Source organism: Falco biarmicus, chromosome 18 (assembly GCF_023638135.1).
Source record: "Falco biarmicus isolate bFalBia1 chromosome 18, bFalBia1.pri, whole genome shotgun sequence".
Lineage (NCBI taxonomy): Eukaryota > Metazoa > Chordata > Aves > Falconiformes > Falconidae > Falco > Falco biarmicus.
This window is the reverse complement of record NC_079305.1, coordinates 1,799,596-1,826,777: the sequence shown is the minus strand read 5'-3', so window position 1 is coordinate 1,826,777 and position 27,182 is coordinate 1,799,596. Positions and strand designations below refer to the sequence as shown.

The window sequence follows — 27,182 nt, the reverse complement described above, 5'->3', positions numbered from 1 at the left end:
CAAATTTAGAACAGAGGTTTGCACGTATGAGGTTTAAAATAAGTTCAAGGAGAGAGGTAGACAGGATAACCTTCAGGAGGCGGAGCCTGGCATCGCTCTTCTCTGCTGCCATGCGTCCCTGAAAACAAACAAGCGAGCGAGAGCACCCAGGAAAATCCGTTGGGATGCTGCACGCGCCTCCGAGGAGCAGATGTTCTGGGAGGAGAAGCCACAGGGAGAAAGTCGTGATTAACTCCTGTGTAACTGCTCGGGAGGTTAGCCTGCTGTCTCGAACGCGGTCCCCGGTCAGCAGAGTTACTGACAGTTGTATTCTGAGAGTTAATTGGGTTGTAATTTTCCACCCTGATGTCAAACAGATGTCTCGCTGCGTTGGCGTTGTAGGGATCTGGGGAGAAGCGGCCCTCGGCGCAGGAGTGATGGGATCAGGATAGATCAAAGATCAGAATTGCAGAAATGCCACGCGTGTCTTAGGGAGGGCGATCCAGAATGTGGAAGGAAAAGTCTTGGAGGTGAAACCAGAAGCCACTGGTGGGTCCTGGTTGTAGACCAACGGGAATGGAGCCCACAAAGGGGAATTGCATCCCAACTGCAGATTCTAAATGCACGGTGGCTTGCAGCTCGCTGCAGGACGGCGCCTTCTGAAGAGCAGAATTACGGGTGACAGTACCGAAGAGGTAAATAAAACAGGGAAAGTAAATATTTTGACACAAAAAAAGACAATAGCAGGAAACTGGTGTTTTCAAAGCCTCTGTGTTTACCAACAGTTGTTTTGGACTGCAGGAACTGGGCAACCCTGTACGGGATGAAGTTTGCTCTGAACAAGCAAACCATTTGGAGTTGCTTTGTGCTCGTCTCATTAATTTTCTTTCTGCCTGTTAACTTCCAAGCAACACTGTCTAGAGAGGGTGGAAGAGTCAGCAGAGAGGGGGAAGAAAGTAAAATTCAATAGACTCTTAAAGCCTGCGGGAAAAGAAATTAATTGTGTTAGCAGCGAGAGGGATGTTTGAAGGTTTTTCTTCTAGCGGGTAGCAGCCAGCGGATTTCTGGGTTGAAAGCCTCATCTGGCTTTTAACCCAGGAAATTAATGGCCAAACTCTTTGGCTTGAGACGATAGAACGGCGTTGTGCAAGGGAAGATGCTAGAGATGGATCGCGCGATCACAGGGACTGAGTAAACGGTGCAGCAGCTCCTTCCCTTCAGGCTTCTTCAGGGTTGTAAGCCCCGTTTCACCACGGGGACAAGCTTTTCACAACCAACAGCGTTTGGGGTTTGCAGAGGGCGAAGGGATGCTTGCTGGAAGGCGTCGGGGTGGTGCTCGCGAGCTGGTTTGGGAGGTCACAGCCCCACTGAAGGGTGTGAAGTCTTCGGAGCAGAGCTGGAAGCCAGCTCTGTTCCTCGGCCGAAACTGCTACGTGGGCTGAGCCGACACATCATACACGAGAACAATTCGGAATCGCTGCAAAAATCCGTCCTGCTGCTGCAAACCAGTCGCCTGATGCTGGTACAATCAAAAGCATCCTGAGGAAAGCTAAGCTGGGTTTGTCTGTTGGGGAGGGGAAGATGGCTGTGGCATGCCCAGCCTGGAGGTGGGATCGTGTCGGGGTTGTTTTCCCTCTCCGGGGGTCCTGCGTCGGAGCCGGACATCGGTGCTGGTTCCCTGCCTGGCGCTGGGGCACGGGGAGGAGCAGCCCTCTGCTCTCAAGAGGGGGTTTTCAGGCTGACAATCTCCCAGGCTATAAAATACTAAAGTAACACTAACGACAGCAGCTGTGTAAGTACCTAGATAAACTCAGCTGTAGTTGGGCAGTGAATGGGAATTCAGTTTTTGATGAGGATTGTGACACTTAAAAAACAGGGATAAGGAACAAGCACTTGGAAATGAGGTATGTGTTTATCTGCAGCAGCTGCCTAACTAGGGGAATGGGAAAATTAAATTTCTCCCATAATTATCTTTTGTACAAACAGGCAGTGTCCCTCCAGCCAGGCAGCTTCTAAAAAGCCTATAATTATTGCATATAATAACTACCAACATTAATCTTAGCTGTTGCTTGTACAAAAATTATAAATTACTGCACCAAATCCTATTACTGCAAATATTAAAAGTTCTTAGACATGCATTTGAACCTTGATTTTTTTTTTTTTTCCCTCTTGTAACTTTGTGTAAATTTTCTCCATATTTCACAACTCCAGCGATTGCTATAATAGAGGTTTGATAGTTTTAAAAATTCATTACTCTGAGATTGGACTAATAGGAAAAAAGAAAAGGTCTGGAAGCCAGGGAGAGCTGTGAATGTCAGTCGGATCTGGCGAGCTCCAGGACTTCGTTCTTGCGCAGAGGGTGTTTCCCAGTAGTTGCTTTCGGACGAATACTCGTAGTAGAAGCCGTTGAGCCCATAAACCATCCCATCCTTTCCTTTCAGTGGTGCCAGCTGCTCTCCGTGGATGCGGTTAAACCGGGGGGTGGATGCACTGGGTGCCTTGCTGGGGCTGTGCTGGGGTGCTGGGTGCTGGTGGACTGGGAAGGAGGCAGAATTAGGCTCGTGCTTATTATTTGGTCTTATATACGTGGATGTAATTCTCAAGGCTTCTATTCAAATACTGCTGGACCAAGGCTTAAATGACCATTTATCGCTTTTATAAATTTTATATATTTTAATATATATTTTATAATATATTATTATATATATTTATATAAGGTCCCAAGGTGCTTGTGTGAAGGCTCGAACTTTTTGAGATCCTTGTGTGCAAGAGGACTCGGTTGTTTCTTGAAGGCCTTACGAGAGCATCTTCCGCGTGCTCGCAAACTGAAGCAGGCGTAGAGTCAGGTTAGGTGGCAGTTGAAGCAAAAGTATTAAACGTTGCGCCCATTATCAGATCTTTGCCCAGGAACAGCGATACCTTTTTTCCTGTTGCTGTTGTGCTGAAAACCAGGAGAAAAGTTTGGGTACCCAGTCACTTCAGTCATTAAGAATTTGAAGTGTAAGACAACGTTCATTTTTAGACTGTGGTGCTGTAGAAACGGTTATTGTTTAAAATTTTCCCTAAGGTATTTATAGTATTCTCTCTGCTCCCTCTAAATAATCTCCTACTACCTTTTTTTTTCTTTCTAGTTCTCAAGTTTTGAAGGCCTTTTTGGGTGGTTTTTTATTTATTTATTTATTTTCTTTCCCCTTCTTTTAGGCTCAGGTTTTACCTATTCAGATGTCTCTAATATGCCACACCTAATTTAACGAGCCATCCACCTCCTGCACTCACAGTGGGATGTGGGTGGCAAAGTGCTGCAGGACCGTGACAGACAAGCAGATGCACAGGGCACTTAAAAGTGAAAGCAAAATAATTGTCTGTGAGCCACTCATGGGGGAGTACAAGTTGCGTGGGCTGTGCAGGAGCATCTTTTAGGACGGCACACCTCGGAACGCGTGCAGCCCAGCGCGCGTGTATCCAAGTGCTGCTTTACTGGGGTGATGTGAAACTGGAGCAGGAACCGTGTAACACCACCACGAGGGGAATGGGAAGCGGTGGTGCTGCCAGTTTTGCCCAGGCGCCTGTTTTCGCTCAGTCTCAAGGCTTTATGTTGCTTTGTACCGACGTGTCTGAGCAGCTCCCGTGCGTACGCGATGGCAGTAGCTGGGTGACCTGCGCAGAGGTGCTGGGGGGCTGCTGGTTTGGGGAGGGGAAGCCCCGTTTTGGCTGGTGTTTGGGCTGAGTGCCGGGCATGGGGGGGTAGCACTGGTGTGGAAAGGGGGCGACTTCTCGGTGAAGTCCGGGATCAGTCATCTGTAGGACCAGTAATAATAGAGCCATGGAACAGTTTGGGTTGGAAGGACCTTAAAGCCCACCCAGTGCCACCCCCCGCCAGGGGCAGGGACCCCTCCCCCACCAGCCCAGGGTGCCCCCAGCCCCGTCCAGCCGGGCCCTGGGCACTGCCAGGGATGGGGCACCCACAGCTGCTCTGGGCAGCCCGGGCCAGCCCCTCGCCGCCCTCACAGCACAGAATTTCTCCTAAAATCTCACCTAAGCCTGCCCTGTTCCAGTTAAAAGCCGTTCCCCCCCCGTCCTGTCCCCCCACGCCCTTGCACACAGCCCCCCTCCAGCTTTCTTGCAGCCCCTTCAGGTGCTGGGGGGCTGCTCTAAGGTCCCCCCGGAGCCTCCTCTTCTCCAGGCTGCACCACCCCAGCTCTCCCAGCCTGCCTGCACCGCAGAGGTGTCCAGCCCTCTGAGCATCCTCGTGGTCCCACAGCTCCGTGTCCTCCTGGCGCTGGGACCCCAGAGCTGGACGCAGCGCTGCTGGGGGGGGGGGAGTCCCACCAGAGCAGAGCAGAAGGGGGGCATCGCCTCCACAGTTCCTTGCATTTGCAATGGATGTTTCTTTGGGGAACATGGATTGTCTCAAATATTTTTTATGCCTGTTAGGGAGGAGGAAGCCAAGACACAAAACATTCAAGTTGCTGACTTGGGATCGAGTGGCAGAGCTTGGGGACGCAGCTGCAGAGCCCCAACTCTTCTGGGACAGGGATTTGGTATCCCATAACGTGCATGCTCTTCTGTATTCTTACCCCCATTTGCATTAGCTGACGGTTGGTTTTGCAGCAGCTTTTTATAGCCTTCAATCCCGTTTTGCCAATAGGGAGAGCATCAGGAGGGAACGCGTGCGTGTCTGAAAGCACTGCCAGGCATGGGGCCGCCTGCCCGTGCAGCCCACTCGGGGACAGGCTGCTGACAGGTCGCCTTCTCTGCTGCTTTGGCTTCAGGGAGGCTTTTTCCTCCCTGAAACTATGTTGCAAGAGTAAACGATTCAGAAATCTTCCCGAGCCAGTGGAAAGCCTGATTTTAAACCAGTGAGTGATGTTATTCCAGATGTCCCTATTTAGAACTCAGCAAGAGCATCTTTCCGTTCTGTGCAGCAACTTTTGTGTCCACCCTGCTTTTTCCTTTTAAAAAGAGTGATGATGGTTCAATTTAGTGATATTTTTTTTCCCCTTGGACCGTTAATCGTTAATTTATCGCTCTGTCAATGCATAAGGAGTTTCTGTCGGAACCGAATCCTGCTAACCATGTCGCATCCTCTGAGCTGTTATGACTAATTCTTTTCCTAAAATGGAATCGTTCAGACTGCTTCCAAGGCACCATATATCTTCCGATATTTAATAATAATCGTCTGCTTAAGGCAAATATTTTTTTGCCATTCGGATTGCTTTTAAAGTAAATACACTCCGTGCCACCCGGCACCAGATTCCTATCTTGCAGAGCTGATGGAACTGCTTATTTCAGTGTACTTACCCAGATTATCTGAAATAACAGCAATCTGGGTAGGTACCTGCGGTCCCCAGCTCAGGGTGATTGCAGGCAGGATTCCCTGCCTGGCCCTGCAGGTCCCGGAGACCTACCAGACATCATTCATGGAATAATCCCTGAACCAGCTAATGTGTCTAACTGTGGATGGAGGGTCATTTTGACAGGACAAGGGGGTATTTAATGTTCCTGAAAAGCAGATGCCTAGAGGTAGATACCCAGAGCCCTCCTGGAAAGATGTTCAGTTCGAGAATTTTCTGCATACCTTGTTTTGCTGCATCGCAGCTTTCTGTGCTCTTGATTCAACCCGGAGAAATCAAGAGTCAAATTCATTCCTCTTTATTTGCATTCTTTGCTTAAAAAGGATAATGACGCTCCAGGGCATCTCAGGCCCACGGCAGAGTTGCGTCTTTTCCTCCCCTGAAGTAATATTCATCCATTAGAACAAAAAGCCACCATGCTGACTTGGTAGCATTCAGCAGTCTTCTTGCTTTAGCAGGAATTACTCCATAAAGTGCAGCAAAGAATGAGGGTCATAAGTTTAAACTTTATTCAGAGCCGTAACTCTTTTCCTGCAATCCTATATAACTTTACTAGCTCAGATTAGTCCCTGCCCTGGATGCGGGAGCCATGTGCGTCTGCGCGCTCCTCGGTGGGTTTTGCTCTTCAGAACGCCATGTCTGCCCCCAGAAAACGCATCTTTGAACACGTACCCCCAGCCCCAGCGTATCCAGGCTGGGATGAAAGCCTTTCCTCTCACGTACGCAGTTCTGAGCAACGTCAGGAGACGGGGAGCTCTTGGCTTTGATAGCTTCAGGGCAGCAGAAGCTAAATGCCTCGGGATGGCTGGGATCTCGTGCATGGTTTATGGATTTTTTTTATTTTTTTTAATTTTTTGCCAGGCCACAGAAGGTTGCAATGTCCCATGAGATGCTGGGGGGCTTGTTCTGCTTTCCTGTTGTAGCATCCTTTGGCAGGACGGGGTCTCACCCTCCCACGTAAGCTCACTTTTCCTCAACTTGTACAAACAAGGTGTTTTCCTCAAATTCAGTGATTCGATGGCGGAGAGGGGGAACCCAACAATCATTTGTCACTGGCTGAAGACCTGCACCTGTTGCTAAGGAGACATGTTTAATACTGATGGCGATTTATTCTTGAACAGTGTTTTGCCCAACAGTTCCCTGCCTCCGAGTGTGCATGGGAGGAGGATGGGAAGTTCGGAATAATTCTGCCATCTAAGGAGGGACCGCAGTCTTGTTCAGACCAAACTTAATCCTCTCCAAGTCAGACATAACTGCATTGACTTCAGTGTGGCTGATTTTTTTTTTTTTTTTTCCCCCTGCCTCGCACCTAGCGTAGTCATTTAAGCCTGTGCAAAGTTAGTGCTAAGTGAATGTAAAATGCTGCCAAATTGCAGTAATAGCTTTTCATCCACTTAGATGTTACTTTGCGCATGCCTTACTATGCGTGGCTGTAAGTAGTGGAAAATTGGGCCCATTAAAGTTAGTAGGATCTATTTCAGACTCGGGGAAAGTTTTAAAAATGTCCAGTCTTAAGGGTGGGAGGGCATAATTCATATCCAGTGGTACGGAGGGATGCTTTTGGCTGCCGAAAAGCCACGCTGAGCTTTGTTTTCAGCTGTGATATTTACTTGCCTTTGAAATCATTCAGCAATAACTTGGACTGGGTTGGAAGCTCACTTTTTGTGAGCATCTTGATGGGAAATATTACCGCAATGCATCTGCCGCCTGGAAAAATGCCGTTCCGTATTGAGGAGCATCCCTCGTGCTCTTGGTGGCACCATCCCAGTCTGTCGCTCTTTACTCCTGAAGGTCCTATTGTTGCACTCGGAGTTTTTTTTTTTTTCCTGCATGGAGGATAGATTTTGAGAGTGGAGAGGAAAATTAATCCGGTTGTTGCCACTTTGGAAATACAGCCAGCCAGCCTGCAGCCGGCTTGGCAGGGCACGGCTCCATTGAAATGGGCAGAGCTCAGGTCAGCTGGAGACCCGTGAGCGATGCAGGGGGAGTGGGTTGGATGACTGATTGTTGTTACTAGACCATAATTATCAGACCATAATTATTAGACCAAATTAGACCTGCCTCTCTTGGCAGGAGCGGGGCTTTGGAATTACTTTTGGATTACTGCAGTCGTATTTGCATTCCTGCAAAGCCTCAGGTACCATCTGACGTGGAACTGGGACATGCATTCGGATTGAATTACCAAGCACTGTGGGGTGAACCGAAGGCTGGCGGGAATACAACAACTAACATCTTACCTGACCTCTTTAGCAATGATTTGGAAGAGAAATTGCTGTTTCTGAGGAGTCAGAACGTACAGCTTTAATGCCAGACGCCACGCTGAGGATTTTGTTGTCACCTTGGATCTCGTAGCAGGATTCTAGTTAAAAAAATCTATAGATAATTCTTATCCTACAGCCAGACAAAAGAACTGTTTATTTTGTTAATGGCATCAATTACGCAGAGTAAGTATCATTTATAACCCTGCACCAGTGCTTGGGTCAATGGACCGATGTACCTATAACTGTGTAGAGACGGCAGATTGAATTGTCTTCCTGAATTTTTAGGTACCAGCTGAAAAGACATGGCTTGTTTTTCATCTTGAGGTGGTATCATCCAGTCCCTGAATTTTTGTCTGGTTTAGTCCTCTCTGGAATTTTTACAAGTGGTATATTTGACCGGCATTTCTCAGGTTTAGCAGCAAAATTCTTGGAAATTATGAAAAACCATTGCTGAAGTGGGACAGTCCGATATGGATGTCAATCTTCAGAAGAATGGAAATGTTCATATTTAGGGGAACTGGAGAAACTTTCTTCTTGGTCACAAATTAGTTGGATTTTTTCTAAAAATATTTTGGAGGGATGGGGGCACGCAGTCCCTACAGTTACATCCCCAGGTCTGATTCCCCTTACCCCCTCACCAGGAGTTCCTGTTGCTTTCAGGTGTCATTAAGTGGCCGCTGATTTTAAAATAATAGTAATCATCATCATCATCATCATCTGTACTGAAGGCTTCTCCTGATCTTGCTGATACCCGTGGACCTTTTTATCTCAACCGCAGCTTTCTTGTCCTGATTTGTTTCTGAGCTGGCTGGTTGCAGTCCATCATAAATAGTCTCTCTGCTCTGTAAACTCAACTGCTTGTCTAAATTATCTTCCTGGAGCCCCAGTATCTCGTGAAAGACGCTAATGTCTTTTAGAAGCCCTTCCAGTGGTTCCATATGGAAACCCCGAAGCGGTTGTTACCATCTGACAGACGTGACTGCATCTGCCCGGCATTGATCGGAGGGTCTATGGGCTGGCGGGGACGTTACTCCGTTTTGCTGCCCTCCTGGCCGCTGGGCACACGAGTGCTTTAGGCAATGCGATCAACTGTGGTATCCGCGGCCTTTTCCTCCTCCATCACCCTCCCCGGAGACCGCGTCCAGCGCGGCACGGTCATGTGCTGGGGAGGTTGTGGAGGAAGGGCTGATGTGGTGGTTTTCTACCTTTGGTTGCCTAATAAAACCATCTGGGGAACGTGTTCTCAATTAGTTAAAGCAAGGTCAGAATTAGCCTCTCCCTTTGATGTTATTTCATTCCCAACATTAGTACTGTTTAGGTGCAGGGGCATCTTTTTAGCGTCTTTTTAAAGTAGTATTTGGCTCAGTCTTTTAATTATCTGATGAAATTGCAGTGTCATCTCCAAGGCCAAATATTACATCGTAAAGGTTCCTGCGTAATATATCCAAATGCCTCCTTCCATGAGACTGAATCTGTTCTCGGCGTAACTTCATTGACTTTGGTATAATTGTGCTCTAATTCCTGGTTTATGCTCATGTGAATGAGGTGCTTGTTCTCCTCCGTCAGCTTCTCTGTCGCTTAGGTGATGAGTGATGCTGATGGTACCCGGGGGCGGGCAGAGAGTGTAGATCTAACTTCTCGGTGGTGTGCTAGGTGTCCTGTGTCTCTTCGCCCTGCACTGTCAGCCGAGGGGTTGATGGACCTCGACGTGGTCCCCAGCGTGCTCTTGGATGGGGTCTGTGCTCTGCCCTCAGATGTTCCCTGCCTGTTTGACTCACCCCTCCTTCAAAGATGCAGTGGCTAGAGATGCAAAGATGCAAAACTTTCCCACATGCCTCAGGCTTGGGAGCAGGGGGGGGGTCCTGCTCTCCCCATCCTCTTACACCTCCTCCCCATCCTCCTCCTTGTGGGAAAGGGATCGGTCCACTAAGGGAGCACGTTGCCGGCTGTTCCAGCAATTAATCTGAGGCTTTTGATCTGAGGCTTCCTGCCTTTTATCCCTGGGGCCGTGTAGAAATAGATCAAGGCAAAGCATTTTTCTTAGCTGGATCTGGCACGACTTGACACCTGGAAGAAAAAAATCCGTTATGCACGTGGCCAGGTTCCAGGGAAGGGGACGGGGCTGCTAAAGGGTTGTATCCTTTGGGAGATGAGCTCTTGGTTTTCGTTAATATCACCTCGTTCTACGCTGCATAACAGCACGCAGAGTAACAGTTGTAACAGGTATGTAGGGACAGTTAATATCCTTTGGGTTGGTGGATCTGCTTAATACTTGAAGTAAATACGAAGGTGGCTCGGAGTTACTGTGTTCCTGAGGCAGAACTGGCCGGGGGGCGTTTGTTACCACAAAGGATGGGAGGAATATCGGAAACGTAGGGATTTTTCATCCATTCTTTTTGCAGGAGCAGCCATAAGGCGCTCTGGAGCGTTTGAAAACCAAGTTCTCTCTGCCAGGGCTGGATCAGAACAGCAGAATTTCTGAGACGCAGAGAAGGAGGCACTGATGCCATGATTATTTGGGGTTCAGGTTTGGGGGGATTTTGTGGTTTTGGGTTTTTGATTGGGGTGAGGGGGTTTTTTGTTTGGTTTTTGTTGGGGTTCTTTTTGGAGGTGGGGGCAACAGAGCCAAGCAGCCTCCCGGGAGCAGGTGGGAGCGATACAAGCAGCACCGAGCTGTGCATGATTGATGCCACCACCTTCCCATGGCCTGACCTTGTTCCGCGGCCGTCTGTGCCGTCCTGCTGTTTGCAGACGAGATAACCGAGGTCGTTTCTCTCTCCAGCGGGATGGCACACATTTTTTTTTTCTCCTGAATGTATCGGCTAATAAACAGACTCATAATTTTGAGGAGGCTGCTGGTGCTGTAGGACCTGATAAACAAGGAGGCGCCTCGCTGCTGGATTCTGTTGCTGTCATTTTTTAATATGTTTCTAATTCTCTCATTAACCTTAGGCTGGTCACTTGGGCCAATAATGTTCTTAGAGTCTTCAGCACCTGCTTTTTGGATTCTCTTCCTAACTTACAGGGCGGAAGGAAACGCTGGATACCGTTGGCTTCACAATGTTTTCCTAAATTTCCAGTTAAAATGGCTCAAATGCTTTCACAATGTTATGAAACGTTTTTGGGTATTTCCTAGTTTTTAGTTGACCAAAATACGTTTAAGACCACTCAAAGACACCTGATTAGCTTGCCATTAATATTTTATTTCAGCAGTTAATTTTGAAATTCACCCTCAGAACCCCAAGATAAAATATCTTAGATTTTTTTTTTTGTAAGGAAAATCAATGTTGCGTTCCGGCTCTTGACGGGAGCTGAAGCCTGTGTTATTCAGCAGCCTAAAGGACTGGTCCTTGAGTAAAGAAATTTACTCCTGGCCATTATTTTGTATGCTAAGTAGTAACTACCTGAGAATGTTACAGCTAAGCAAGCAGAAGGGATCTGTTTTTATGCACCTCCATCCAGCGGCACAAGCATCTGCTGAAGAATTAGCGGAACTTTGAGGTGGGAAGGATCATCCATTTGTTGGTGCATTGATGCTCGGAGGTATTAGATCTATCAGCAATGCACCGCTTGGAAAAAAAAAATTACTGTTGAGAGTTTTAGTCACTCTTATTTACTGCAGAGAAATTCCGGCGGTGGTCTGCCTGTGGTCTGCAGGTAGCGCGGCGCTGAGCGTTGCAAGGGACGGCTGTGCAGGGGGGCAGGGACACAGGCAGAGCAGCAGTCGTTCTCCGGAGCTGAACAATTCCATCTAGCCACCAGGAGATCAGGGGAGCTTCCCAAAGCGTCATTTAATTAATGCCTTGCAAGCCCCTCCAAACAACAGGCAAGTTTTGTGCTGTTTGATTTAAGCCAACAGAAGCAGATACTGAATGTTGCCTTTTTTTTTTTTTTTTTAAACCACTTTCAGCTATGTCGAATGCAGCTGACTCCTGCTTATTCCACTACTGAGGTTCCGTTGTCTTCATGCTGAGTTATTTCAGATTTACACCGCTGAGACAGGAGATCATAGCCAATGAATCTGTGTAGGGCTATGCTGGGTAGTAAAAATACGTGGTGAGGACAGCAGCTTGGGAAGCCTGGATGCAGTTCTTTGTCCTGCCCTGCCTTTCCCGCACGCCCAGCTGTACAAAGCTCCTACGCATCCACCGCAGCTCATTATAGGCACTGAAATTGCCCTAAATATACAAGCAGTTCCTGGGACCGATCCATTGCCCTGGAATTGAGTAATCGGCCGGGGACGCCCCGCTGGGTTCTCCCTGGATTTCCCAGACAGAGTGCGAGACAGCCGCCGTTCCGACTGGGATGCCCGGGCTAGTGCCGGTGCTTCGACTGGCTGAGTTCTGGAGTTCTCCGTCTTGACAAATGGCATCAGAGCTGTTCTTTGTCTTACTGCAGGCGCTGGTGGAGAAATCTAATATGATTATTAATTTTGCAGCGCGCTTTCTCATTTACTTGTTGAAAGGCAAACAAGTAAACAGAAAACTCATTAAGTAGTTGGAATGTTAAAAATCGTCAGCCCAAACTGACATTTAGCAAGCACATTGAGTGTTATGTGAGGACTTCATCTTTTATCTAGCCCCGTGGTTTCGAGGGATGATATAGTGGTACCATGGGATTAAAGGTTCAACTGCCTTTTTTTCTCCTGAAATGTGCTGCCCCATCGTCTCTAATAAAGGTGTGTTCCCTGCCAGGGCTGCCCTAGCTTTCACACAGCCCGAAATGGTTTCCCCATCCCAAGGGAGAGAATGTAATTAAGCATTTTGGTTATGTTAGGCTTCATATCAGGGCTGTGCTTTTGCAGGAGAATAATAAACAGATTAGTAACATTGCCAAGAAGGGACTTAGAGTATCATCTCTGATTAAGCTTTTCAGAACCAGCCAGGCAACAATAGAGAGAGGTTAAAGCTGTAGAAAAGCACGGGGGGGGGAAGGCACTTTTATTTAGTTTGGCTGGACTTACTCTCTCGCAAAGGGGTTGTTAAAGGCATCGTCGCAGAAGAGGCGGAGGACTGGGGGTTACGCCTTCTGGGGATCCATCCCTTGCTTCGTTAGCAGGTTGGGGAAATTTATTTCCCTCTTCTTCTGTCCCTGTCTGAAAGTTGGGGAGTACAGAGAACCTTCTCGGTGGTTCTTTTTATAGCATCCCCTGGAAGAACTTCAGATGTCCTCTCTAGGCGATGCTGTAATATTAATACATCCAGCAGAGCCTGCCCAGCCCTGCACCCTGCACCCTCGAGGCTCCTGCCCGTTCTTGCTGACTTTGCCCCAGCTGCGCTTGAAGCCCTTCAGCGCTGGCGCTGGGTCGGCTGCATCCCGAAGCATGCCGAGTGCTCGCCGTTGCCGTAAGTGGAGCTGAGGCTGTGGTGAGGGGGGTTCCTCTCTGGCACAGAACTAAGACAGAGTCGAGCAGGTCCTTTCTCGTGGGCTTTCCGCTTCAGCTAGCCGTCCTGCCAATCTTCTTCCCAGCGGGGCCGGCTGTGTTGCCCGCAGGCGGGGTTGCTGTGCTCAGCTCCCCCCAGGCTCCCTTTGGAGAAGACGTAGATGCTCTGGCCGGTGCCACGTGTGCTCTCCCGGCCACCTCCTGAGCTTCTCCCTTTCTGTTAGAGCAAGTTGTGTCCTTGCTTCGTGTCGCTAGGAAAGGTTATACCTGGTATACCCAGGCTTTGTGAAGACCCCTTCCCATCTGTTCCAGGGACAGAAGAGGGATGGAGAATATTAACTGAGACCTGCCCGGCCCGTCTCGTTGCTGAACAGCAGCAGAGTTGAAGCTTCATGAGCACGGGACTTGCCAACTGATCTCGGGGAGGCAGTTGGGCCCGTGTACGGAATGGTTTCGGTCTGTACGGAAATCTTCTACGGCTTGTCATCGGGTGTTACTAGACTAATTTGTAAGATAAATCTCCTTGAGCGCAGAACTCTCCCCGTCCCGCTCCAGGAGGTGCAGCTCCCCCGCGGCTCCGGTGGCGAGTGCTGTGCCTGGTAGCAAATTACGGTCCCGTTCCCAGCATTTAAGCAAGTCCAACAATGGTTTCTTTGATACAAATATTACTGGAGGAGAAAGGGGAGAAAAAGAAGCCCTTAAAGAAATACTCTGGCCTCTTTCTCCTCTAGTTCCCTGCCCTCTCATCTCAAAAGGAATTTCTTGATTGTTCTTTCCAGCACCGTTATAAAGTTAGCTTAAAGGGAAGGGGAAAAGAGCCTTCTTTTTTGCTTTTTTTTGTCTGCTCCCCTGAGTGCTTCTGTTTTCAGTTATTCAGCCTGATCTCTGTTCTGCAGGACTTCTTGGATGCTGACCACAAAGAGGGGAAAGAAGCGCTTTGAGTTGAAGTTACTTGCTAACTTTTTTTTTTTTTTTCCATTGCCTCAGAAAATTTCCTAATGGTGGGGGAACATCAGGAGTTCAAGGTTGCATCCATGCAGCTTTGGCTATTTCTCTGGGCTTTGAAATCTCGTTTGAAATCACAGACTTCTCCACAACCATTTACTTCCCAAGGCAGCTCCCCTCGAGGAAGGCAGCAGCACCACGCGTGCGGTGCAGGGCAGCTGCCATGGACCTGGAGGTCTTTCCTCGCTGACTTGAGGACGTAGGAAGCACCATTAGAGGGAACGGGGCCGTGGTGCTTTCTGCAGCTAGAGAAGCCCGGTGGTCGCTGCACCGTGTTTGTGTAGGGGCTGCTCAGGCAGTGGGTGTGGTGGTGGTAGATGAAACCTGTTCCTTCACCAAGTGCCCTTTGCCGTGGGTCTGGTGGTGCACGGCAGGTGGGGTGGCAGGGCAGCATCAAGCTCATCTTCGTGATTTCTCAAGAGAATATACACTGCTGTTGGCTTTTTTTTCTTATAGACACACCCCGGCGTTTCTTTTTTCACTTCTATTTTCCATAATACTTCCAGCTTGCCTTCCTCGGTCTCCGCTTTTTCCATTTTCCAAAGCAACAGGGACAAAGCAGCCAAGATGGAAATGCCAGACGCAGCGCTCCGACTGCATTTAAAATCAAACCAAAAAGGTATTTCTGACCTCTCAGTCCTCCCAACAGATCCACGTTAGGTGTCAGTGCCTTAAAGTGTAAAAATAAATAAACCTGAGTGGACAGCATCAGTTTGGTCCAGCTGAGAATCCAACCCTGAGCGTGGGTGTTCCCAGCCTTTGGGATTCAGGATGCGCGGGCGGCTTGAGGTTTGATGTGGGAGGGGGCGGAACGGGAGGTCAGGGCAGCGCGGGGCTCAGACCCCTTCCACGACGTGATCCGTGCTGGAACAGCAGGAAGCAGCGTGTGCATCTGTGAATAACAAAAGAGCTTTGGGACATTTGAGATCACCTCAGCAGAGAATAACTTATGGCAAGACTATGTGAGGTAATAGAGCAGAGGTATACTGCTGCTCCCGTGACTGTCATTGAAGATCCAGAGTCCGGTTTTATGTGTGTGTACAGTTTGTCTTCTGGACAAGTTTATAAGCCAGACAGTGAGTAAGTGCAGGACTCGCCTCCGTGTTTCCCAGCAGCCTGGCCCTGTAGAGCTCATCATCCTCAGGCCCCCTCCGCTTGCCTCCGATCTCAGGTCTGGCACCGTCCAAACCGGAGATCTGGAAAAGTTGGCTTTTCCTCTGGCTCCTTGACAGGTGCTGAGGTGCTGAGCGAGGAATTAGCAATGACTCGATGCTGTGTGTTGTGACCGTTGCTACGTCTTTAGAATTCTAAGTGGTGAACTCATAGCAAGTTCCAGCCAGGACCCCTGCAGATCAGTTAATCCAGGTTTCTCCTCAAACCAGAGCTCATCTGACAGCTGAGAGCCTCCTCGGTTGCTTTGTGAATCTCCTTGGAGGAGGCAGGTGTAGTAACGTCAACGCGGAACCTGTTCTAGAGCTTTACCAACAGTCAATGCTAAAGGAGCCTTTGCGATCCGGAGCGCGGTACCTGCGTGCCCGTGCCCTGCGTGTGGGGGTGGGGGGCGTATACACCCAGTTTCACAAGATCACGCCCCCAAAAACAGGGATAAAATCTGTGGGTTTGCAATTTGCTTTTGGCTTGCACCGGTGTGGCCGAGACGGCAATCTGTCCCGACTGTTAGGGTGGATCAGATGATTGAAAACGTTATTTTTGTTTCCTTCTCTTCTTTATTTGCTTGCTAACGTTGCCGTTTGGCTTTTTGCCTTGCTTGGGGGTATTCTGGTGTAAGCCCCCTGTCTCTGTTGCTGGATTGGGGTCTGAAGGAGTGATTACCTGCCAAGGTTAACTGCCGAAGCAGATAAGCCCTCGTAAAAACCAGTTGTAAGAATGAAGCCAAGAATATATATTTAGAAATCCATTTAGGTCTCACCATCTTGCTTAAAATGGAATTGAATAATAATACCTGGCTGGGCAATACAGTTAATGAAAAGCACCAAATGTAAAAGTTACCAAATGTAGAAGCTGAATTTTTTATGTGAGCTTTGCTTTTCCAGTAAGCTTTTAAAACCCTATTCTCATTTTAAGCAATCTGCTGATACATTTAACAAATGTCAAGATGAAATGCTTCAGCAGAGATCAAAAAGACCGAGGGTTTTATTGTACTACTCTTACCGCACTGATAGCCCCGTATTGAACTTTCACGCGAAGGATCAATAGCTTTATTTGATCAAATACGGTGAAGTATCAAAGCCATCAGGCTCTGCCGAGAGGACACTTCAGATGGAGCTGTCTCCCTCGAGAGCCCTGGGACTCTGGAATTTGGGCTTTGATATTTGCTCGTGTCCCTGCTTATTTGGAAATGATGCTTTATATTTGTTTGTGTGTGTGTGTGTGTGTATTTATTTGTTTAAAGCACTTTGTCTCGTTGCGTGATCATGAGTGTTCTCGCTGCCCTGGCGGGGCACGCGGGGATCGAAGCCGCTGCGTGTGATGGCGCGGCCGGTGCTGGCCCTGGCGAAGCAGCGGGGTTACCTCGACGGTGCGGGTTTGGGCTCATCTCTTGAAACCCAAACCTGGTGGCGTCAGAAGACTTAGGATGGCGAGAAAATCACGTGAAGGGACACGGCAGGGCTGGGAAAGTTGAAACAAGCCGGGCCGTTGGGATAAGGAGGACGGCAGCCTGGGCTGAGCTGTTTGTGCCGATGGCTGCGGCAGCAGAGGAGGAGGAGGGGGGGGGGGGGGAAGCGATGCTTCTCCTGAGGCTGCAAGCTGAACAATTCGCCCCGCCAAACCTGAGTCTTCCTCTCCCTCCCACCTCCGCAATAAAAGGTTAAGAGCTCTCAGCTGCTGAACTTAGAACAGTTGGGTTTGTCAGCAGAGCCGCTGAAAGAGGAAAGTGGTGGGAGCGGTGTGGAGGTGGCTGGGGGGGGGGGGGGGCGGGGAGGAGAACGAGGAGTGGAAGAATGCACAATTAAAAAATACCAGAAATTGAGTTTTCAACCGTACTTTAGACCAGCTTGGCTGAAGCAGTGCGTTAGCCTGAATAAAAGGAATGGCCAAAGCTGGGGCCAGCCGAGGTGCCGAGTGGGGTGCTGCGGTGGCACGTGCTGGTGCGTGGGGAGGGGGCTCGCTGAAGCCCTCCATGCTCCTCTTTTCCTCGATGCGCCCTGAATCATGCACCTTATGGCTGCTTCCAGCGGCAAAAAAGCGCTTGAGCTTCTCTACTAAAGGAAGCTGGCACGCTGCTGTTGCGGGACACGCGTGCCCGTGTGTAGCCCGGATGGGGTGAGAAAGCGGGTGAGTAACCCACCCCCGTGGAGGTGCACGGGCCAGAGTAAGCACAGACGGGGGAACCTGTAGTGCTACTAACTACCTGTGTCTGCTTAGCACACCGGGTTGGAGGTGGGGTGGGTGTTGCTCCGAGCGGGGGATTGCAGCGCAGAGAGGAGCGTTAACACCCCGGCGAGGGACGATGCGAGGAGGAACGTGGCTTTTCTCCTTCCTCCAGCCCCTTCCTTGCTGCTCCCAACCCGGCGGGTTTACTTCAGCACGGTGACGTCAGGCAGGAGGCTGGGAGCATCGCAGGCTGGATGGGAGGGTTCTCCATTGTGCAGGTAGTTTGGGGGGTCCAAGGGCCTGGAGGCAATATTTGAGTAGCGCGTGAAGTCACTCAGCAGTGCACCCGGGTTTATTTCTCTCATCCCAGCGGAGCTTGTTTGGTTTTGGACCGAATAGAAATTGGCAACTAAATAAACGGCCTGCTAGCCAGACCTCGTGTGAAATTGTCTTGGATTTGAGGTAGGTGCGATACAGTGCGTGAAACGCAGCTGCCCTCGCCGTGACTACACTCCCCAAACGCCGCCACGGGGCCGCTGTTCTGAACCCTGGTTTTAAGCCGTTCTTGCAATACTACCAGGGAGACATTAACACGGTTTTACAAGCACATGCAGAGCTGAACGTTTCCGAGCTGTGGGTTGCAGCTGTGCTGTGCTCTGAGATGCGGGGAGCTTGGGGAGCAGAAGTTAACCCCTTCGTGTGAGCCATGGACCAGCCTCTTCCTTCTGGGTGGGCGATGCGCAGAAAGAGCGAGGCAGAAGCCTGAAGCATGGGATCATCTTAACTTCTCCTTTTGTTTCTGAGGGCTGCTGCTCCCAGTTGTGATGTCTGGCTTGCTGGCCTCCTGCTGCAGTCTTGCGCTGAAATGCGGAGGCGGGGGGATGCGACGGCGTTAAGGTGTCTGCATTTGGCTAAGGACCAGCCTGCGGTGCTGAGTGTTCTCGGTGGTCCCGGGAGCAGAAAGTAGCAAGAGGAAAAGTTTTGCGCCTGCTTTTAGTGGAGGAAAAAAAACGTTGCAGAGTCCATCGCTGAGGAGCCGGCTGGTTGGATGGAAGGACAGCTTAACCCTCCTCTTCCTCCCCGTTTTTGGGACACAGCTGAGCGTGGAGGCTGGGTGCTGGCGCTGCGGGTCGGGTGCCCTGGCTGTAGGGTTGTGCTGGCTCCGCAGGGGGCTGGTATGTGGGCAGGCGCTCGTTACAGTCTTCGCTTCTGTTCCCATATCCCTAAGATCTCACTTTACACTGGGCAAGGTGCTTGTCCTGCGGCGTGAAGGGTATGAGGACGCTGCTAGGGCCCTGGAGAAAAGAGTCATCTCCTTCAGGGTGATGAGGGTATCAATTTCTGAGGATGCTGGGTGAGTAGGATGCCGTTTGTTACTGCATCATACGTGTGGGCCTACAAGTTGGGAGGAAAAAGTGCTCTAAAAAAGCTGGATTGCTGGTGTTGGGGTGGAGAGAGCAGAAGAAATGGATAGAAAAGAGCTTCCCGGTTATAGCTCAACGAAGCACTAGATTGCAAAAGTGAGTCTCTCCTACTCATCTGAATAAACTCCGTATTTATGAACAGATACAGAAAATTGTGGAAAATCCTGTGAAGGGAGATGATTTCACAGAGGAAAAAAAAAAAAAAAAAAGCTGTTTAGTACTGGAACTCAGGGCTGCTATTCTCTCTTGCGCTCATTCTTTGGAATTAGGATGCGTGCGAACAGTAATCTTAAACTGTACAAAAAGGGAGTTTCATACAGATAACTCTTCCCCGCTGACAGTCTGCAAAGGTGCACTCGGCGCAATAGAAATCCATGCTAGGTTGCTTCTGTTGGTCAATATTTGAGGGTCTGAAACTTGACGTTTTCCACGCAGTTCTGGGCAAGTTATTTGGTCGCTCCGTCCCTTTTCTGCAAAACGGGGCCATCGCTCTCTCTGCCCATCTTAGTTCAGGTAAGCGTGTGCCGCTTTGAATGGAGCTTATATCCATTTTGCTCATGCATGTGGTCTTGCATGATGGGATCTGGTTTTGGGGGGATGCTACTGTGCCTGCGGTAACGTCCGGCCGTTGGAAATAACCTTTCTGTTGATGTGGGAGTCTGTGTCTTCAGTCTCAAACGCTGAATCCTCAGAGGGTAATGGTATATTAAGGCAGAAAAGGGAAGGATCGTTCTGGGCCGGCTACCCTGGGAGCAGAAGTAGTCATGCTCTCAAGCAGATTTGCTAATTGTGTGGTGTTATTAAAGCGATTGAGTAACGGCTGCTCGCTTTCTCCAGCCTCTTGGACTTCTGGTTGGTACCTGCGCTGATCACTTTTAGTGCTTTCCTTCCCTTGGCGATGCCGTTATCTGCATATTATCTGTATAACTGCATCCGCCGGTGCCGGTTGGTCTTAACCTGATTATATCCGCTGGGGGGGCAAACAATTCGGAGGTGGTTGTTTAAATACGCGCTCAAATTAGCGACTGGTTTAAGGACGCTCTCGTTTTGTGCGGAGACACAACAGGGCACACGGTAACGTTGAATGGGAAATAGTATAACAGAGCTCACAAGGTGAAATTCACTGTCTTTAAGTGTCATCACATGGTCTAGGTACCATTTAAAGCCCCAAAATGGGATCTAGATTTCATATAGGAGCTGCCCTCGTATCTCTTTATAGGGATAAATTTCATCTTAGAGCAATGCCCTTTCTGATTGAAATAAATTGTGGTGGGGAGTTGGTGTGCCTGGCAGCGAACGTACTGGTTGGGGGATGACTAGTATTAGGGAGGATTTCCCTCCCAGTGCGCGTAGTTTCATTCATACGCTCACAACTATTGCAATAAAACTGTAACTGGTTTGCATATCCAAAGCACAGAAGAGCTGAGCAGTCGGAGCTGTGCTTGAAAGTGATGGAAAACCCTGATCGGAGCATGTGTTACTGCCTGTATCATATTCTAGGGCACTGGAAATTAAACACCTGAAGTTAGTGGTCTCCCTTGACCATAAAAGCCCTCTTTCCCTCAGTTTGCTGTTTGTCATCTGGACATTATGTCTTTTATCTCTTAGAGATGCTGTGAAAAATAAATTGTTTCTGAAAAACTCAAAAATAGAGTGCTGAGAGCAATAAAAAACCCAGTGAGGAGCTTAATTGTATCTTCAGGGAAGGTTTAGAGTAATACGCTGTAAATAAGGTACAGGACTTCTCGCTGAACAATAAAGGACATGACAAAGTATTGAATAGCTGCTGGTGAAGTGAGGAGAACCTGCTCGGCACATCGCGGACCCTGCGTCTGGCGAGGGTAAGGAAGAGATGAAAGAAGGATGTGATGGTGAAAGACGGAGGTGATCTGTATTCGGGCGGTGTGGCTAGGCTTCAGGACGCGCGGGGCACCAGCAGCGCTGGGATTTCCCAGCTTTCAGTCCTTTGTCTCTGACATGGACTTTCCAAGGAGGAGGCACTGTCACGGCAGCCGTCATCAGCGCAGTGGTCTTTGATGGCATCTCCTTGGGCAAGGATCTCCTGCAGGTTTTTGCTGCAGCAGTTGTGAATCCTGCCCCTTCCAAACCATTAGGCGTAAAGGGAATTCACTGGGCATCATCCCGTGAGTCGAGCAGGCACTAGCGGGAGGTGCAGCACTCCTAAGGCTTGCAACTCAACGCATGGTGCTGACGTGGGCTGCGAGGACCTGTCACAGTGCTGCTTGCCATTAGCTAACGAAGGTGCTCGAGGTGCTTTGGTGTGCACAGGAGGAGTGTAATCTGTCAAGAAATAGGAGCTGATGACGTCAGGGTGTGGGTGGCGAATGATAGACGATGGTATTTCTTGGAGAAACTGTGTTGTGAAGAGCAGAAAAAATGCCGGAAGGTCCTAGTGTTGCGTCTGTCTTAAAACAACTGTGTTGGTGTTTTCTCACAAAACGCTTTCTGCTTTACAGCTGGACGTGACAAAGTTACACTCAAAGATGACGAAGAGATTTTGACTAGCGAAGTCGCTTTACTGCCTTTCCTGATTTGATGTTGTCGTCCACGTGTAAATAAGTGGGACTGTTCTAATGGGCTGCCGGTTGTAGCAATGTACTGAACGTTGTCTTTGGTCTCTGTTTTTCAGGAGCCGTGCAGCAAGATCATCAAAGCAGTTTTAATGTTTGTGGCTTCTCAGTTACCACGGGGAGGACACAGTGCTACTCACCAGGGGAAATTACTACAGGCCGTTTCACGCTATTGTATGGACTTTCCTTACTCGAGCGTAATTGCCTCTATCTTGGTAAGAAGTGAGACGATGACAATAAGAATTTCTGCCCACTTCAGTGTCATCGCTCTGTTCTGACCAAGCCTATAAGAAGGATCTGTCTTCTGGCTGATCCCACACCGTCGGGTCCTGGTGCTCCTGACCAGTTCTGCTCGGCGATGGAATATACAAGCCCTCAGTAGCCACAGGCATGTTTCGGTCTTGACTGTTGTGGGACCTGCTCTGTTCCTGGTCGGTACCTTGACAACCGACTCCTCGGAGAAGCAGCCGGAGATGCATAAAGGCCAGCTTGCGGAATTCTCCTCCCAGCAGAGAAACCTGCTTGCTAGCTGGGAGATGCCTTCTCCCTCTGTGGGAGGGGGAGATGGCCACAACAGCACCAAACGAAGGGACAAACCGGAGCCCACAAGCAGTATTTTCTTTCAATAGGACTGGATTCAGACTTCTGACGCTGGGTCAATCCAGGTGCCTCTGAAAATCGCCTTGTCATGCTTAGAGGGTGCTGAAGGTGACAGGAGCATCACTGCCTCTGCTGGGTCGGAAACAGGTACCACGAGGGTTATGATTAGCAAGAACCCTTGGTGGCTACAGCCAGCGTTTCCTCCTCCACCAGGCGTCCAGCAGCTGGTCTGTCATCTCCTGTCCGTGTCCTGAATGGTCCCGGGCCAGCTGGACTTAGGACGAGCACCACTCCCGGCAGTAAGTGTATGGCTTTACATTTATTTATGATTTGTTGTGTGTGGGTTTTTTTTTTTTTTTCCTATCTGAAATTACGTCAGCATGGATATGTCTCTTGAAAGAGAGGAAAGAAGTGCTGTGTTAATGTTTAATGAATGAATGTCTCAACGTACTTTGAAGATTCAGAGCGTGATGGAGATGCTTGGTGTTATGTTTAGATCCCCATATGTCTTCAGGTCGAGAAAGTCCCGTAATGCTCTCAGTGCTGCCTGTTTAACTCCCCAAGTTTGCTTTGACTTAGCACATTTAAAGAGACGTTTAACATGGACCGTTGAGCTTGTGTCTCATCGCCTTCATGTCCAGTGCTTCCTCAGATAAAATAATAATAGCTGGTGAAAAGGGAAGGTATTGCCTGCTTGCCTGATCTTGTCCAGTTCCCGCCGTAACCAAATTACAGAATCAGAGAACTGCTGAGATTGGAAGGGACCTGTCGAGATCACCACCCCCCCTGCTTCAGCAGGGTCAGCTACAGCAGTTTGCCTGGGAACGTGTCCAGTCAATGCGTCCACGGGTGGAGATTCCACAACTGTTCTGTGCAACCTACTCCCGATATTCAACCCCCCTCACGGTAAAAAAGTGTTTTCTTATGTTCAGACCGATTTAATCATTGTGATTTGAGAGTGTGGAAGAGACGTCGGGCTCTGTGTAGAGCTGAGACCACGAATACCTTGAAGCGTGGACTTGTAGTAACCTACGCTAGAGTGACCTCTGCCTTTGGGAACGATCGTTTGCCAGGTGGTTTGGGGTAGATTTGATCTTCCATCTCTTGTGTAGCAAGGACCTGATACGGACACTTAATTCTGTGTAGATACTCAAGCTGGAGGTAGGGCTTTGCCCACAGAAGGTTTTCAGACGCTTGCCTAGCAGCTGAAAACATCAGATGATAACGGATCATCATTGTAGCAACGCAGGGTAACGTTGTCCTCCTGGTAAGATTGACAGTGTGAGGTGGAGGACAAAGTAAAGTTGCACTGGTTTGTAGCTGTGATAATCCACCGGTTTGGCAGAGTAAAATTTTGTTGTATAACAGGCACTTAACTGTGACTTTGTTGAGGTGTTATGACCGTGGTAGTCTTGCTCTGTTTTTCTACTGGCTTCCACGTTTTACTAAATTTAAGTATACTCATGGGTTTGGAGATGGCTGGATTGAGCAAACAAGTCCCTTGAAATGTCCCAATCATTGCTGCTCATCCAATGAATGTGACCCCTTCCTTCTGCAAGTTGAAGGCTCGCCGTTGCTGTTGGAAGGTTTGTCGATGGGGTTTCGGTTATTTTGGGGGTCATCAATCAAACCTTCAGAGAGCACAGCGATGGTATCCTGCTGGTGGCAAGAGCGCACAAACCCGCAGAGAATTAGGCGATGTGTTGGGGGTGGAAGGTGTGCTAATGCAAAAATAAATACCAAAGCCGGGGTGTAAAATCCCAGGTTGTGCACACACACGTGTGGTGTTGGTCGGTTGGGTTTTGGAAGAGTGTAAATTACAACGTTCCATGCCTTTGTAGGTAGTTTGCCTGTCGGATCGAGAACACAAAAACATCATTTCCAAAATTTCATCTAGCTCCTACTTAGGAAGAACTTAGTATCCTAAAGCTTGCTTGCTTCTTTTAGTCCCTGAAACTGTGGTGGCTGTACTGCTAATATTTTACCCCCACTCAACGGCGGTGGAGGGGTGGGCAGGGCTGATTTCAGGATGCTTATTAAAAAGAAAATAGCATTCCAGTCTTCGGTAATGTAACACCGCATAGAGTTATCACTTTTCTGTTAACTGAAAACAACCTGGTATAAACCACGCAGAATATAGAAGCTGCAAATGGAAAATTCTTCTTGCTTCAACCCACTTACTTTTGTTGCATCAGCAAGAGGAGTATTTATACAGAAGATGCAGCTCTCACGGCGAGTGGCAGATTAGCATCTTTTCCCAGGCACATGACTCTTAATATATCTTCAGATACATTCTATTGAGTATGTGGGTGTCAAAATAAAGCAAAATAATACATCGTCCTTCCAAGCAGCTCTACTTTCAGAAAGCTTATTGGTGGTGTCAGTTGTTACATGATGAGATGCACCAACTGCATAGTACGGATCCGCTCTTCTCGGGACTAAAAGGGAACTGATGTTCAATATTCGATGTGAGTTACAGTCATGATTGTCAGATCAAAGTAACATCCTGTCAGGTCTAATTTGCTGCTATTTTCCTGAAATTTTAAAGGGCTGAATCCTTCAACATTCCTATTCAGGCGTCGGGCTCACATCACGATGAATTCAACCTGTTCCCATTAGACATCCTGATAGATGTAGCCCCCAAATATGCATTGTTAAATGTTATGGAACATACTTAATATACACCACTAAAACTGGCAAATGGAAGTGATCGTAACTCCTAAAATCGTAACTACTGAGCTGATTCTGTTCTTTGTTTGGCTTCGTTTTTGTGTTTCTGTCAGCATAGAAGATAAATAAAAAGCCAAGCTTGAGGCTGACAGTCTCAGTTACTTTTAATTAGGTTTAAATTCTGCGTGGTTGAAGTCAGTAGTTGTAAATTGTCTTCATGCTGGTGGTAGACTGTCATGAGTTTGACGATTGGAAGACGACCTTACTAAATATAGGCTAGGTTGTTGGCTGCTGTGAGTTAGTAGGTCCGTACTGAAGTAAACGGAGTTGGCATACAGACAGCGGCGGTGGTTCCTCCATCGGGAGTGTGTGCGTGCGTGCGCGTGTATCTTCTGGCCCCTTTGGTCCAAGTGAGTTGGCAACTCAGAAGCTGACGTGCCCCGTACCGCAGTAACTGAAGAGCGTGTGTGGAAGTCCCAAAAAGGCGGAAGGTGGATTAACCAAGAAATTGGGGTAGCGTTAATTTTGCCGTTCTTGCATGTATTTAATCTTTAAAATGAAATGCAAGTAAGTTAAACTTTTGGAAGTGACTTCAAAACATCACGATGTCACTACAGCGATAGAACGTCTTGATTTTCCTGGTGTCCGCTATCAAGTCCTTAGCCTGCCCATCCTTTCTGAAAAGTAACTCCTGCAGTTCCCCTTTTAACGTGGGATCTTAATGCGGGATCTCACCCGGCACTGGAGTTGCCTACCGGTTGCCTGTCTTAGGTCTCTTCTTGATCTCCAACTGGGAATTTTTGAGACCAAGGATGTGGATCCAGTGTGGACCCGTGTGGATCCAGTTAGCCGTGGTCAGTAGCTGCTAATGTGTAACAGCACCAGGGCTGGGGCTCGGTTCTGAGAACCGTGAAGCTTCACACGCTGGCCCCACCGAAACCGGTGGAAGCTCGCTGCTTGCTCGCCTCCCCTCGCGTGCAAGTCCTGAAGGGTCCGCGGCTGGTTGAGGCATTTGTGGTTACAGCGGTGATGGCACTTGGCGATGTCCCAACCTCCTGAGGCTTGCGAGGACCTTGTGGTAGAATCCACGGCCGGAGTTGCGCGCGTGGTGTCTGCCTCCCTACGTGGTTAGGCAACTTAAATAGATTTATTTATTACCACTGGATTAAACAGAGTTAACTGGCTTCTCACTAAACTGTGTAAGTAGCACCTTCAGGTCACGACAGCGAGAAGCAGCAGGGGACAATGACGGTGTGAGCTGCTCCGGGATTATTTTCAAGACGATCTCTAGAAACGACCTTGATGTAGGCACCAAAGCGCCGTCGTATTGCTTCTGAGGTGGCCTGGATTAATGCGGGCATGTGTTTGTCTGCTCTACGTTCCCCCCAGTTTATCTCTTTGCAAGTTGCAGAACTGCAGAACAAATGTTCCAAGTGGAACGCTGAGATCTGGGAAGAATAACAACGTAAGCAGGGGGCACTCGCTGATGCCAGTAAATTCTTCCTAGCTGTAACTTGCTCATAAGAATAAGTAATCAAGGGGAAGAAAGACGAATTTTTAAGCAGTTGAGGTAACATTTCTTTGCGCAACGTATCTTATACAGCACTCGTAGGCAAATCTAGTGATAAAATGTTGTTCGAGAAAGAAGGAGTTGACACAAATTGAATGGACGTGGCGAGATCCCAGACCCGCAGCCAATGTTTTTGTTGTTGAAATGGGGGAGGGGGGGGGGGGGGGGGGCGTTCAGGTGGGTCTCCACATCATTTCCCAGGGTTAGTAAAGGTCTCGGTGGCTGACAGGCCAGCCTCCAGCGCTCGGCTGAGGGACCTGGGCTTGGGTAGAGGCCAAGAATCCAGTTCTAGAAAATAGCCCGGAGGGTCGCACTGCCCGCCCCGGCGCGGGAGTATGGCAAAAAAAACCTGTGAGGAAGCGGAGGGGACATAGGAGCAGGAAGATGGTGGCGGATGCGGGCAGCAATGTGAGGTTACAGCACGTGGGGCTCACCCAGGTGTGGGGCTCGATGCCGCTCGAGAGTGGAATCGCCGTGGAGCGGCTGGTGTGGTTGTAGGAGACTAATTGCCGTCACATTTCGGTTAAACTCGCATCGGGAGGAGCCGTTCATTCTTTTTACCTCCTGCTCAGAAGATGCTGTGGAAAGGTGGGACACGCAGTAGCGCGCTGAGGCACCAGATCCTCACCGAGGGACACATTTATTGATAAAGCCTTTTTAATGTGGTGGTTTATGTGCTGTAACATCCGAGGCAGATCAAATAGGTGCCGGTGCTTAGGAAGGGCTGTGCTGCCCACGGAGGTGAAAGGGAGCACCACTGTACCCCAGGTTTGGGGGTTCCCAGCAAGCAGGTGGCTCGGCCGTGGCTTTGGCAGAGTTGCGGGTTAGCAAAACCGGTGCCGAGTCCCAGCCCCGGCGTGTGGAGCGAGGACATTCCTCCCCGCTCCTGCTCAGACAGCGATTACTGGAGCAGAGCAGGTAAAGGCGAAGAGGAACCGCATGCCAAACCTAGGCGTAAATTTGTCAGCAATTTCCTTTCTTATTTAACCGCCTAAATAATCAAATGTGA

At 49.0% G+C, this 27,182-nt stretch overlaps 1 long non-coding RNA gene across 1 annotated transcript in view; it reads left to right on the top strand.

Moving 5' to 3' along the window:
- Positions 1 to 27,182, top strand: part of LOC130160533 (uncharacterized) — a 226,374-nt gene that overhangs the window by 72,124 nt on the left and 127,068 nt on the right. Inside the window, exon 3 of the long non-coding RNA XR_008826019.1 lies at positions 21,393 to 22,232. This is a non-coding gene — a long non-coding RNA (uncharacterized LOC130160533). The remainder of the gene's footprint in view (positions 1 to 21,392; positions 22,233 to 27,182) is intronic.